The sequence below is a fragment of the Gossypium hirsutum genome, chromosome A10 (genome assembly GCF_007990345.1).
Source record: "Gossypium hirsutum isolate 1008001.06 chromosome A10, Gossypium_hirsutum_v2.1, whole genome shotgun sequence".
Lineage (NCBI taxonomy): Eukaryota > Viridiplantae > Streptophyta > Magnoliopsida > Malvales > Malvaceae > Gossypium > Gossypium hirsutum.
The window spans coordinates 59,602,500-59,615,916 of record NC_053433.1 but is presented as its reverse complement, the minus strand read 5'-3'; the positions used below and the strand labels follow the sequence as shown (position 1 = coordinate 59,615,916).

Sequence of the window (13,417 nt, the reverse complement as noted above, 5' to 3'; positions counted from 1 at the left end):
TTTCATTATCAAAGCTCAAACACAAGACACTTATCACACTTACAAATTTCGGCTTAATAGCCACATACAAAGAGCATGATTTTGATTTGCTTGTGACATAATCTAATCGAACCATAATCTAAGTTCCATTACTCGAAAACTTACCTCAGAGGTGGTCGAACAATTTCAGCAGCTATTCGATCACTTTTTCCTTTCCCTTATCCAACTGTGGTCCTCTAAGCTCTTGAGCTAATCCAAACAAATTTAACTTATTAAAGTCTCATTATGCTTGCTTATGACCGAATATGACAAGGAGTTTGATAGGTCATATGGCCACCTTTAGCTCAAATACAAAATGGTCATAGGCATTTTTAATCACATTGAGCAATTTAGTACAATTAATCAAACATTTCCTCATGTGCACCTTTATGACCAAATACCATTTTGTTTCAAGTTCAAAACTTGGCTAATGCACATATATGCACTATTAAAACATCCTCTCCATTCCATCAATTCAACACATGCATTACTCATTAATATACAAAATTATATTCAGCCTTAGCACACCTCTTGCTGGCCGAATTTTTTTTCCATCTAGCAACATTTTATGTACTATGCCGAACCAAAAAGATCAAACACCTAGCTTAATCATTTCCAAAACACTTAACTGGCCTTTGACCAAGACTTTAAACAAAGTCTATGTTCGGCTATCACACATATGGGCATTATTAGTTCAAAGTTTTAATAAGATTAATTTCTTTGATCTTAACCTAAATGACAACCCCCATTGTTCATCTAGATTTAGCATGAAACAAACACCAACCAAGAAAACAACACCCATGGCCGAGTATCATCTTCATCACATAGCAAGATTTAAACCATGGGCTAGGTAGAACTCAAACTAACATAAAAAATATGCATGAATCTCATGGAACAACATCAAACTTACCTTAACCTAGCTACAAGCATGGCCGAATCTCTTCAACATTTCCTCATTTCTTTCCTTTTGAATTTTCGGTCAAGAAGAATGAAAAAGGATGGACATTTTTTTTCTTTATTTTCATCATTTTCCTTTTTCCATTTCTTTATTACTAGCTTTTTATTTTATTGTTTCCTACATACCACATTAGCACACCATGCTTAAAATATGCTATGCCCCATAGCATGGCCGGCCACTAGCTCAAATATTGGGAAATTTGACATGCAAACCCTCCATTTCTATAACATGCATTAATAGGCCACTTTACATTTGCCTAGCACATTTCTAAATTTTCTCACATAAGTCCTATTTACTAAAATTCACCTACAATTAAACAAAATTCAAATATAAAATTTTCACACATGCATATATACATATAATAAGCACCAAATATGACAGCTAATTAATCTTATGACTCGGTTTTGTGGCCCCGAAACCACTTCCCGACTAGGGTCACATTACGGCTGTCACAAACCAAGTGTGAGCAATGGGAAAGCAATAAGAATAATCGAGAGTAGAAAATTGAGGGAGAGAGGGAAAGTCGATCAATCAAAGCACAATATTAGAGAGCAAAACCAAAATAGGCCAACTCAAAAAATACCCGAATGGTCACAAGTAATATTCAGCTACCAAAAAGACAACACTCAAAAGAATGAAAGAAGAATGGAGAGCAAAACTAGAACACAATTTCGGCACTAAGAGTAAAAGGTCCTATGACCGAATTGGCACAATAGAATTCCCACATTCAGCATACTACTCTCTCACACCTTATCCTCCCTTAATTCTCTCCATAATATCCTCCTAGAATTTGGCTATACACTCCTCACTCCCCACAAACACTCTAACCGCCCATTAGCATCAGAATTCTACTGACATACAACCTCTTACATGGCACAACAGTAAAATAAAATCACTCCTTTTGCATCACCAAGTCTCAAACCTTAGACCTTATGGAACAATGCACACGCTTCTGTCCCCTAGATCAGTAGGCCTTTTATGACATGCTTTCCCCACAATTTTTTAAAAACCTACTGTCTAGAGTCAAGGGTTTATTCCTTAAAAACAAAACTTTTTACACATGCCCAGGCTTGAACCTAAGACTTCTCAGACACTTCCCAAGCACTTAACAACTGAAGTAGATACACTGTTGTGTCACTAACATACAAAAATAAATACTAAGATTCTGGGGCGTTACAGGTCACGAATGGTCCCGCTTAAGTCCCAATCTTCTAGATAGAGTTTTAATTAATGTAATGAACTAAAGAAAATTTTATCTAATTTTACCATTTTATTCAAATGGGAAAAATACTAAAAATATAAAATAAAAATAGAGAAAGTGATGAGAACTCCCTCCATTTTATTCAGGATTGTCATTGACTATGGTGGTGTCAAATGGCCATTTGTCATACCAACCATAACGATATAGGAAGAAATCATATTCTTTCCCATCAAATCTATCCAACATCTTATTAGGGAAAGAAAACCTGGAATGATCTTTGTTGGTGCCCTTGTTTAACTTCCTTTAATTTCTACAAATCTTCCAACCCTTGACTCGAATATCTGCAATAATCCATCCGACACCCTTCTTGTGCTTTTCCAAAACAGAAAATGACTCTTCTTCTTGATTCTTGGTGGACTCAACTAAAATCATGATAGGTAAAAATAGAGATAAACCCAAATAATCATATTTCAAATGAAGAGGTAAAATCTTCAGTTCCAATTCAACTGGCTCTTCAATAAACAATTTTGGTTTTGTGTACTCTCGAGATAATAACTCTAATGATTCCGGTGGAACTTCCTGAGTGAATTCTTTCATTTTAGGTTTTAACAAAGCCAAATATTCATCGTTTTCATCACCACTTTACGAATCCGCTAGCAGAATACATTCTAACGGATCATCTACAGAATTGAGCTCTAGCTCTGTATAAGCTAACGATTCTATCTTGGAAATAGTAAAACAGTCTTCAACTAAATCTAGGGATTTAGCAGCATCGAACTTAAAAGCCACCTGGTCATCATAAATTTCTTTCAATTCAGTATCCCATTACTGCTTTTAGAATCGTTGAGGATATGGCAATGGTGGAATCTTAGCTTTAATTGGACAACTCTTTTGTGGAAAATTTTCTGCATCCAACAAGGGTGATAGATAATAAGAACTAACTGGTTTAAAATTTACCTCTTCAAGGTTCACTGAATCTGAATTTTGTGATACAGGAGTTTCAACACTTGGTTGAACTTCCTCTTTGTCTTGAGCTATAATAGGCTTATTTTAAACCTCAACCACCTTGGGCTTCAATGTTTTTCTACTTGGAAAAGAGGCTGCTTTGCAATGTTCTTTGCCCAAAATTCTTGGATTTTTTGTGTTGATTAGCCTAATACCTTAGGTTTTATTTCGAAGTTCATTGGTTAGCTAACCTATTTGATTCTCCAGATTTCTTAAAGTGGTATCATTCTTCGCTATGTATGCCTTCAGTAAATTCTCAAGATCATTTGAAGATTCAGTTGGTGGAGGTTGTTGCAGTTGTTGAGAATATTTCGACGGGTAATTTGGTTGAAATGGCATATTAGAGTCGCCGTGGTCCGCCCATTGATTACTCTATGGAGAAATTGGATGATTCTGCCATGAAGAGTTGTATAAATTTGATTGCGGACCATTCCAATTTTGATTTCCCATGTAATAATTTAACTCTTAATTCGATGGGCGATTTTCAAAGAAATGGCTATCTCCACAGTATTTACAAGAAATATTCTCGAACTAGTTCGGTTGTTGACCTGATAAATTACCATTGAAACCATTAACAATTATGTTCTTAAGCATAGAAGACATAGTGGATACCTAGGCTACCAAAGAAGCAAGTATGTCTGCTTCATGTACTCCTACTGCTTATCTTTCTAAGGCTACATGGTTGGTTGGCCACTGATAGTTATTGTTGGCAATTCTTTTAATAATTTCGTAAGCATCATTATATGACTTAGAAAGAAGGGCTCCATTTGCTGAAGCATCCATAATTATTCTAGTATGAATATTGAGACCAATATAGAAATTCTCCATTTAAATGCAGCAAGGAATGCCGTGATGAGGGCACTTTTGTAATAACTCCCTGAATCGCTCCTATGCCTCATATAAAGATTCTTCATCAAGTTGCTGAAATGAAGTGATTTCATTTTGGATCTTGGCAGCTAAAGATGGAAGGAAATATTTCATTAAGAAACGTTCGACCAACTCTTGCTATGTAGTTATGGACTTGGACGGTAGGGAGTTCAACCATGCTCGTGCTCTATCTCTTAATGTAACACCCAAAACCCGGCCCAGACGTTATGGCCGAATCTGAAGTGCCACATTGGAGTTGAAAATCCACGTTCCGTTTTAGTGTTTTAAAACTATATATTTTTTTGAGTTAACAAAGTGTATGAAAGTTGGGCACCAGGTAGGTATCCGAGACAGAGGAGGTGAGCCATGAAGGCTGCTTAAGTACCGAGCTCTTTGATTGGATCCAATCCTAGACATGCCCACAACCATAGCCACACTTTGTTATATCGAGTTTAAATTTGTTTAAGTGGACGTCTTTGATAAATCGATTAATCGTGGCGTCAAGCTATTTTGAAAACAAGTATCATTTTGAAAACACGTCCTACGTCTAGCCCATATGAATAATTATCAACCAGGTTTAAAGTTATTAAAATTAAAATAATCCCGAAAAGAAATAAAAGGAAAGTTAAAATGGCCTTATTACAACCCCAAAATAAATAATAATTAAAGGAAATTTAATGAAAACCAATGCTTATTTAAAAGTCCAAAGGCGATCACCGTGGCTACTCTGAATCCCCTCCGGCCCAAGTCCCCACATCAAGGCTCACCTGCAAGGTTAAGGAAAGGGGGGTGAGTTTGGAAACTCAGTGTGCAACAAGCCCCTTTCAGAGCCCAAAACAATAACAGCCTGTTGGGCCTAAGCCCAAATCCAATCTCAACATGTACTGGGCCATAGCCCTTTTCACATTTCATATTTCATAACACTGGGCCGATGCCTTTTCATATTTCATATTACTGGGTCGAAGCCTTTACTGTAAATGGTATGGCCCATAGGCCTATTTCAATATCACATATAATGTCAATGAAAGAATGCAAGCCCATTTGGGGAGACTACTCAACCCACCATCCGCTACTCTCCACACGTGCCAACCAACACACCATGTGGGGATCAACTCAACCCACCCCGCCATAACTCTCCACTGGCAGCATAGCTGCTTTATCATATAACTGGAGGCCTAGCCTCTTTGAATAACTGGGCCAAAAGCCCTTTTAATAACTGGGGCATAAGCCCTTTAATAACTGGGGCATAAGCCCTTTTTCACTTCCTCCATTCATATAAAAACCCAACCCAATGCATTTATGATTACATCATGTGCATATCATACATATCATGTGCATATCATACATGTCATGTTCATATCATACATACCATGTTTATCAAAATCCCATGTATTAAATTCATACATAAACCCTAAGGGTATAATGGTCATTTTTACCTAGGGCAAAACGGTCATTTTCATGTTATAAGGGTAATCTTGTAATTTTACCAAAAATTAGGGTTTCCATGTTCATTAACAGTTACTAACAATTCATGGGTGCAAACAGTGATTCTGGCCCATTTTTAGCGAAATCGAGTTATTGGGCCTAAAACCCCTAATGGGCCCTACTTAGCCAATTTTGTCATCTAGGCCCATTTGGCCTATATCCATAACAGTATTAACAGTCTTAACAAACAATTTAACAGATTTCCGTTTTCTACCAATTTTTTCCAAATGGGCCCGAAAGCCTATTGGGCCCTATTGCAGGCCCTCGAAGCCCAACTTACCGTGAATGCCAAAAATAACGTTCCTACCGTTTCCAATGTTCCTGATCATCATCTCAATGAATCTAACTAACTAATGAACGTTCGCTTGCTCACGAGTCCTCGAAATGCCAGAATTTCGGTATTTCGGCTTTTCGGCATTTATCGCTTGAAGCTTATGAAAAAGGGTTCGTTACACACCTGTTTGGTGATATTCCTCGACGAGATCTCCTACACGATTTCTCCTATAATCCATCGTTAATAATCAGCTTCCCATAATTGAACCGAACCAAAAATCATCTAATACTAATCTTACACATTCGGCCACCATCCATAATGGCCTTAGGAATCTTACCTTTGTCACGATTAATGACTAGGTCTAGCCACTCCGGAGATCCAAGCTACCCCAAGTCGACACCACACCTTGCTGCTCCTCCACTAAATAAACCACAAAAATATTAAAAGAAGACCCCATAAGGCCTATACCCATATTCGGCCACCTCCCTAAACTAGAGGGGTTTTGGCTTTTGGCCAAAAGTTACTCTAGGAATTGTTTAGAGTTCGAGCACTTACCACAGTCTTTCTCCTCTTGAATCCGGATGCCTAAAAGGTAAAGGAATTGAATTCCAACAATTGAAAAGGAAAGAAAAGGTTGCTGGTCATAAAGAATCGGCACCCCCTAGCTTCACTGATTTTGGCTTTTGCGGTATTTCGGCAGAAGTAGAGATAAAGGAAAGAAATAATGGGTGAATGAAGGGAAATAATGGGCTAGTTTGAAAGAAAGAGAAGGAAGAAAAGATGGAAGAAGAGATGGTAGGTTCGGCTGCAAAAAGAAAAAGAGAGAAGAAGACTAACCTCAAGGGAGAAAATGGCACACCAATACCCAAGTGCCGAAAATCACTAACTAAAACCCCTCTGCCGAAAATCCCCTCTCCAATCTCCCTTATTCGACCAACTCTATCTCCATATCAAATCCCTAAAATCTCTCCCCTTGTCCCTCCTTAATCTATGCATTTGACTTGATCCAACTCTCCTCTTACAGAATCCACTTAGGTTCCAACACTTACCCTTCCTGCACATAAAAATAAATACTCTTATTTGCCAACACAGGGAATCGATCCCAGGTCTTCCCTTATGCTCCACACGCCACCTTTTTAGGAACTTAGTGGCATCACCCTTGCCACTTTACTGCAGCTCTTTTTGTGATGCATGTTACCCACAACTTTATATAAGGGCACCTAGATAGAACCCCTAACTCCTAAGTCCAAAATTTAAAAATTCTACCGGGTTTTGGCCAACTCATGGGCCTTCCATAAGCCCATTTACATACCCAAATTATGAATTCCATAATCACATACCAAATTTTAGAAACTTACTTAAAATATCAAGAATCGTAAAAAAACCCAAAAATCAGGATGTTACAACTCTACCCTCCTCAAAGAAATTTCGGCCTCGAAATTTACCTGATCCAAACAGTTGAGGGTACTGCTGACGTATTGCCTCTTCGGTCTCCCAAGTAGCTTCTTCCTTGCCATGGTTCCTCCAAAGTACCTTCACTAATGGGACTGACCTCCTTCTCAACACCTTGACATCGCGATCAAGTATTTGCACAGGTTCCTCTTCAAAGGTCAAATCCGACCGTACCTCGATTTCTACAACTGACACGATATGAGTTGGGTCAGAATGATATCGCCTTAGCATGGACACATGGAAAACGTCATGAATATGATCCAACTCTAGAGGTAACTCTAGCTGATATGCCACCGGCCCTATCTGCTTAATGATTCAGTAAGGCCCAATAAACCGTGGGCTCAACTTACCCTTCTTACCAAATCTCAAAATCTTCTTCCAAGGCAAAACTTTCAAAAAGACCATGTCCCTTACTGCATATTCAATATCCTTACGCTTCAAATCGGCATAAGACTTTTGTCGATCCGCCGCCTCTTTTAACCGATTCCTGATCACCTTAATCTTGTCTTCAGTATCTGCTACCAACTCTGGTCCAAGTATTTGCCTTTCCCCCAATTCTGCCCAACAAGTAGGCGAGCAACACCTTCGCCCATATAGTGCCTCATATGGAGCCATCTGAATACTTGCTTGGTAACTATTGTTATACGCGAACTCTGCCAATGGCAAATGGTCCTCCCAACTACCTCTACACTCAATAGCACAACCCCTCAACATATCCTCTAAAATCTGAATAACCCTCTCTGACTGCCCATCCGACTGAGGGTGAAAAGCCGTACTGAAATCCAATCGTGTTCCCAATGCCTCATACAACTTCTGCCAAAATCGAGATGTAAACCTTGGGTCTCGGTCCGAAATTATCGATGCTGGCACACCATGCAACCGTACTATCTCCGCCACATACAATTTGGCCAACTTCTAAAGTGAGTAATCGGTTCTGATAGGTATGAAATGAGCAGATTTCGTGAGTCTATCCACAATCACCCAAACCGAATCCTTCTTAGAAGGTGTCAATGGCAACCCACTTACAAAGTCCATAGTTACCCTTTCCCACTTCCAAAGTGGTATCTTTACCGGCTGTAACAATCCCGAAGGTAGTTGATGCTCGGCCTTCACTTGTTGACATGTCAAACATCTCCCTACAAATTCGGTCACTTCTCGCTTAAGCCCAAGCCACCAATATTGCTCTCGCAAGTCTCGATACAACTTACTCCCTCCTGGATGCATAGCACAAGGTTCATTATGTGCCTCTTTCAAAATCATCAATCTCAAGTCTGAGTCTTTCGGCATACAAATTCTTCCTCAAAAACAAAGAACTCCTTCACTATTTAACCCAAAGTCTGGATTCTCCCCCTTCTCAACTTGCTGAAACCAAGAAACCAACGACTCGTCCTCCAGCTGTTGCTTCTTAATCTGTTCTACCCAAGTCGGTCTTACTTGCAACTCCGCCAATAAATTTCCATCTTCATACAAACTTAGACGAGCAAACATCGCCTTTAATTCCATCATAGCCCTTTAACAACTCTATCCACCTTCGCTGCCTAAGTTCAGCTCCTTTTGAGTCAGCAAGTACTTAAGACTCTTGTGATCCGTATAGATGATGCATTTCTCCCCATACAAGTAATGCCTCCATATCTTAGGTGCAAAGATTACTGCTGCCAATTCCAAGTCATGCGTAGTGTAGTTCACCTCGTGCGGCTTAAGTTGTCGTGAAGCATAAGCAACCACTTTACCCTCTTGCATCAACACGCAGCCCAAACCTACATGTGACGCATCGCTGTACACAGTGAAATCCTTACCAGACTCTAGCTGAATCAACACTGGCGCTTCTATCAAAACCTTCTTCAACTTCTCAAAAGCCTCTTGCTGCTTATTTGTCCAAACAAAAGGTGCTCCATTCCTTATAATTTTCGTTAACGGTGCTGCCAACACAGAAAATCCTTCCATGAATCTCTGATAATAACCTGCCAACCCCAGAAAACTTCGGATCTCTATTACCGACTTCGGTGGCTTCCATTCCAAAATTGCCTCAATCTTTCGAGGGTCCACCTTGATCCCCTCGGCAGACACAACATGCCCCAAGAAGGTAACTTCTTTCAGCCAAAACTCGCACTTACTAAACTTTGCATAAAGTTGCTTCTCCCTTAACACTTGCAGCACTATACGAAGATGCTCATCATGCTTCTCTTCCATTTTCGAATACACCAAGATATCGTCAATAAAAACGACTACGAACCGATCCAAGTATGGCTGGAATACCCGATTCATCAAATCCATGAATGCCGCCGGTGCATTAGTTAGTCCAAAAGGCATTACCAGAAACTCGTAATGACCGTATCGAGTTCTGAATGCCATCTTATAAATATCCCCCTCTTTAACTCTTAATTGATGATACCCTGACCGAAGGTCGATCTTAGAAAATACCGAGGCTCATTTTAATTGGTCGAACAGATCATCGATTCTTGGTAACGGATACTTATTCTTGATTGTCAGTTTATTCAACTGCCGATAGTCAATACACATTCACATAGTCCCATCTTTCTTCTTTACGAATAGTACCGGTGCGCCCCACGGGGAAACACTTGGTCTTATAAACCCTCTATCCAACAGTTCCTGTATCTGAGCTTTCAATTCCACCAATTCTTTTGGTGCCATCCTATAAGGCGCAATGTACACAGGAGCTGTTCCAGGTAATAAGTCGATTCCAAACTCGACTTCTCTGCTCGGGGGTAATCCAGGAAGTTCATCTGGGAATACATCTTGAAATTCCTTAATAGTCCTAATCGACTCTACCATTATCTCCTCAAGTCCCGTTTGACTTACAAGGGCCAAGCACGCCTCACAACCTTTCCGAATCAACTTCTCGGCTCTTAAAGCCGAAACAACATTGGATAAATAATCCCTTCGTTCCCCTATGACCATTATCTCCTCATCTTCAGCAGTTCATAGTACCATCCTCTTTGCAGCACAATCCAACATCGTCTTGTGCTTAGCTAACCAGTCTATTCCCAAGATAAGATCAAAATCCCCAAATGGCAGCTCCATCAAATCTCCTTCAAAGATTTTATCTTGTGTCACTAGCGGTACTGCCCTAAAAACTTTATCTACCTTAACCGAATGTCCCAATGGACTTATCACCGATATCCCACTCACAGTCTCCTAAGGAAGCACATCCAAAGCCCTAGATACATCACAAGCAACATACGAGTGAGTAGAACCCACATCAATCAAAGCAGTGTAAGGCATGCTATGAATGAAGAACGTACCAGTTATAACATCAGGAGCGTCACCCTCCTCACGACGTCGTGCAGCATAAACCAATGCCGGCTGTAGGGCTTCGGCATGTCCAGCACCTCTGCCAGGTGCCCCATGTCCTCGTCCATTACCATTGCCACCTCTAGCATGCCCACGACCCCCCTGTGGTGGTGGTCCTCCTCACCGTGGTTGGACATCCCTTTGCTCTGCAGCTAGCTCCTGAGCTGTCCTCTAAGGACACTCTCTGAACTTATGCTCCCTAGACCCACATCGAAAACATGCTCCAGTACGTTTCCAGCACTCCCTCATATGCACCTTACCACAGTCCCTGCAAGCCTGCAGTCTATAAGTATTTACTGGAACTGCTCGAACCGGTTCCTCCATCCTTGCTCTTTTAACATTTCGATTCGTGGCACTTGAGGGTCTAAAATCCCTCTTAAATCTGGGTCGATCCCTCTCACGATTCTGTCGCTCAGTCAACTTCACCTCCTCGGCTATCTTAGCCTTCTCTACCAATACAGCAAAACCACGGTCCCTCTGTGGAGCTATCAATATTCTAAGCTCATCACTGAGACCATCCTCAAATCGGACACTGCGCTCATATTCAGTTGCCACTATCCCACAAGCATATCGACTCAGCCTCAAAAATTCTGCCTCATACTCTGCTACAGTCTTATCACCCTGAGTCAGATTCAAGAATTCCTTCCGACGAGCATCCACATAGGTTGCTCCAACATACCTCCCTTTAAAAGCAGTTTTGAACAATTCCCAGGTTACTTGCTCAATTGGGGTACTCTCTCTTACGGTGATCCACCATCGGTATGCCTCGTCACGTAGCAGCGACACAACTCCTTTCAGCTTTTGCTCCACTGAGCAGTCTAGATCGTCCATGATCCGTTCTGTTGCCTCTAGCCAATATTCTGCCACATTTGGGGCTACTCCAGATACACCTCTAAATACTTCTGGCCCGTTGGCCCGGAGTCGCTCTGATATAGACCCCCTATTCATTGTCCCAGTACTAGCTCCAGCAACTCTTTCTAAAACCCTTAACATGGCTTGGGACAAAGCATCATCCCCCGCAGCCCGATCATAAGACCCAGTCTCTGTTGCTTGTGGCACAAACGGCTACTCAGCTGGCCTATGCTCTGAGGATGAAGATTCAGCTTGCGCCCTTTCGCGACCACGTTCTCGGCCTCGTCCACGAACTCCTCTTGTACTCATATAGAATTATCTGATTTACGAATTTTATGAAATTAGTATAATGTTCCACTGTTTATTAAGAAAATGTCTTATGGAAATGTAGCCGTTCAAGAATTGTTTTCGTACCGTCGTAGTCTAGCTACAGTCTCATTTCTACCGTTTCACAGTTTTACCCTATCTACAGCATCATAGTAGAGTCTCAGCACTATTCATAATATCATATCATTATCATATATCATAAAGAAAATATACTTACAGACTTGGTGCCGGGGATTCAGTGCGCCACTTCTTTCTCCAATCCAAAACTTGAAAACCATGTTTTTGATCACCGAAAATAGAAATTTGAAAACTTTGATTTGAAAACACCCTTTATTTTGAACTCTTGATTTAAAACAGAAAAACTCGGACTATTTTGACATGTATTATCTGTAAAACATCTTTGAAAAGAATTTTCAAAAATAATTTCCAAAAATACCCTTCTTAAGCCTAAGTTTTCGAAAAATTTTTGAACCCGATCCACAGCCGAGTTGTTGCAACTTGGCTCTGATACCACTAAATGTAACACCCAAAACTCGGCCCAGACGTTATGACCGAATCTGAAGTGCCACATTGGAGTTGAAAACCCACGTTCTGTTTTAGTGTTTTAAAACTATATATTTTGTTTAGTTAACAAAGTGTATGGAAGCTGGGCACCAGGTAGGTATCCGAGACAGAGGAGGTGAGCCATGAAGGCTGCTTAAGTACCGAGCTCTTTGATTGGATCCAATCCTAGACATGCCCACAACCATAGCCACCTTTGTTATATCGAGTTTAAATTTGTTTAAGTGGACGTCTTTGATAAATCGATTAATCGTGGCATCGAGCTGTTTTGAAAACAAGTATCGTTTTGAAAACACGTCCTACGTCTAGCCCATTTGAACAATTCTCAACCAGGTTTAAAGTTATTAAAATTAAAATAATCCCGAAAAGAAATAAAAGGAAAGTTAAAATGGCCTTATTACAACCCCAAAATAAAAATAATTAAAGGAAATTTAATGAAAACCAACGCTTATTTAAAAGTCCAAAAAGGCGATCACCGTGGCTACTCTGAATCCCCTCCGGCCCAAGTCCCCACATCAAGGCTCACCTGCAAGGTTAAGGAAAGGGGAGTGAGTTTGGGAACTCAGTGTGCAACAAGCCCCTTTCAGAGCCCAAAACAATAACAGCCTGTTGGGCCTAAGCCCAAATCCAATCTCAACATGTACTGGGCCATAGCCCTTTTCATATTTCATATTTCATAACACTGGGCCGAAGCCTTTTCATATTTCATATTACTGGGCCGAAGCCTTTACTGTAAACGGTATGGCCCATAGGCCCATTTCAATATCACATATAATGTCAATGAAAGAATGCAAGCCCATTTGGGGAGACTACTCAACCCACCATCCGCTACTCTCCACCCGTACCAACCAACACACCATGTGAGGATTAACTCAACCCACCCCGCCATAACTCTCCACTGGCAGCATAGCTACTTTATCATATAACTGGAGGCCTAGCCTCTTTGAATAACTGGGGCAAAAGCCCTTTTAATAACTGGGGCATAAGCCCTTTAATAACTGGGGCATAAGCCCTTTAATAACTGGGGCATAAGCCCTTTTTCACTTCTTCCATTCATATAAAAACCCAATCCAATGCATTTATGATTACATCATGTGCATATCAT

At 40.5% G+C, this 13,417-nt stretch overlaps 1 non-coding gene across 1 annotated transcript; it reads left to right on the top strand.

Moving 5' to 3' along the window:
• Positions 1-4,026: 4,026 nt before the first annotated feature.
• LOC121209135 (small nucleolar RNA R71) lies at positions 4,027-4,133 on the top strand. Its single transcript, XR_005904252.1, has one exon. It is a non-coding gene; the product is annotated as a small nucleolar RNA R71 (small nucleolar RNA).
• Positions 4,134-13,417: the final 9,284 nt, after the last annotated feature.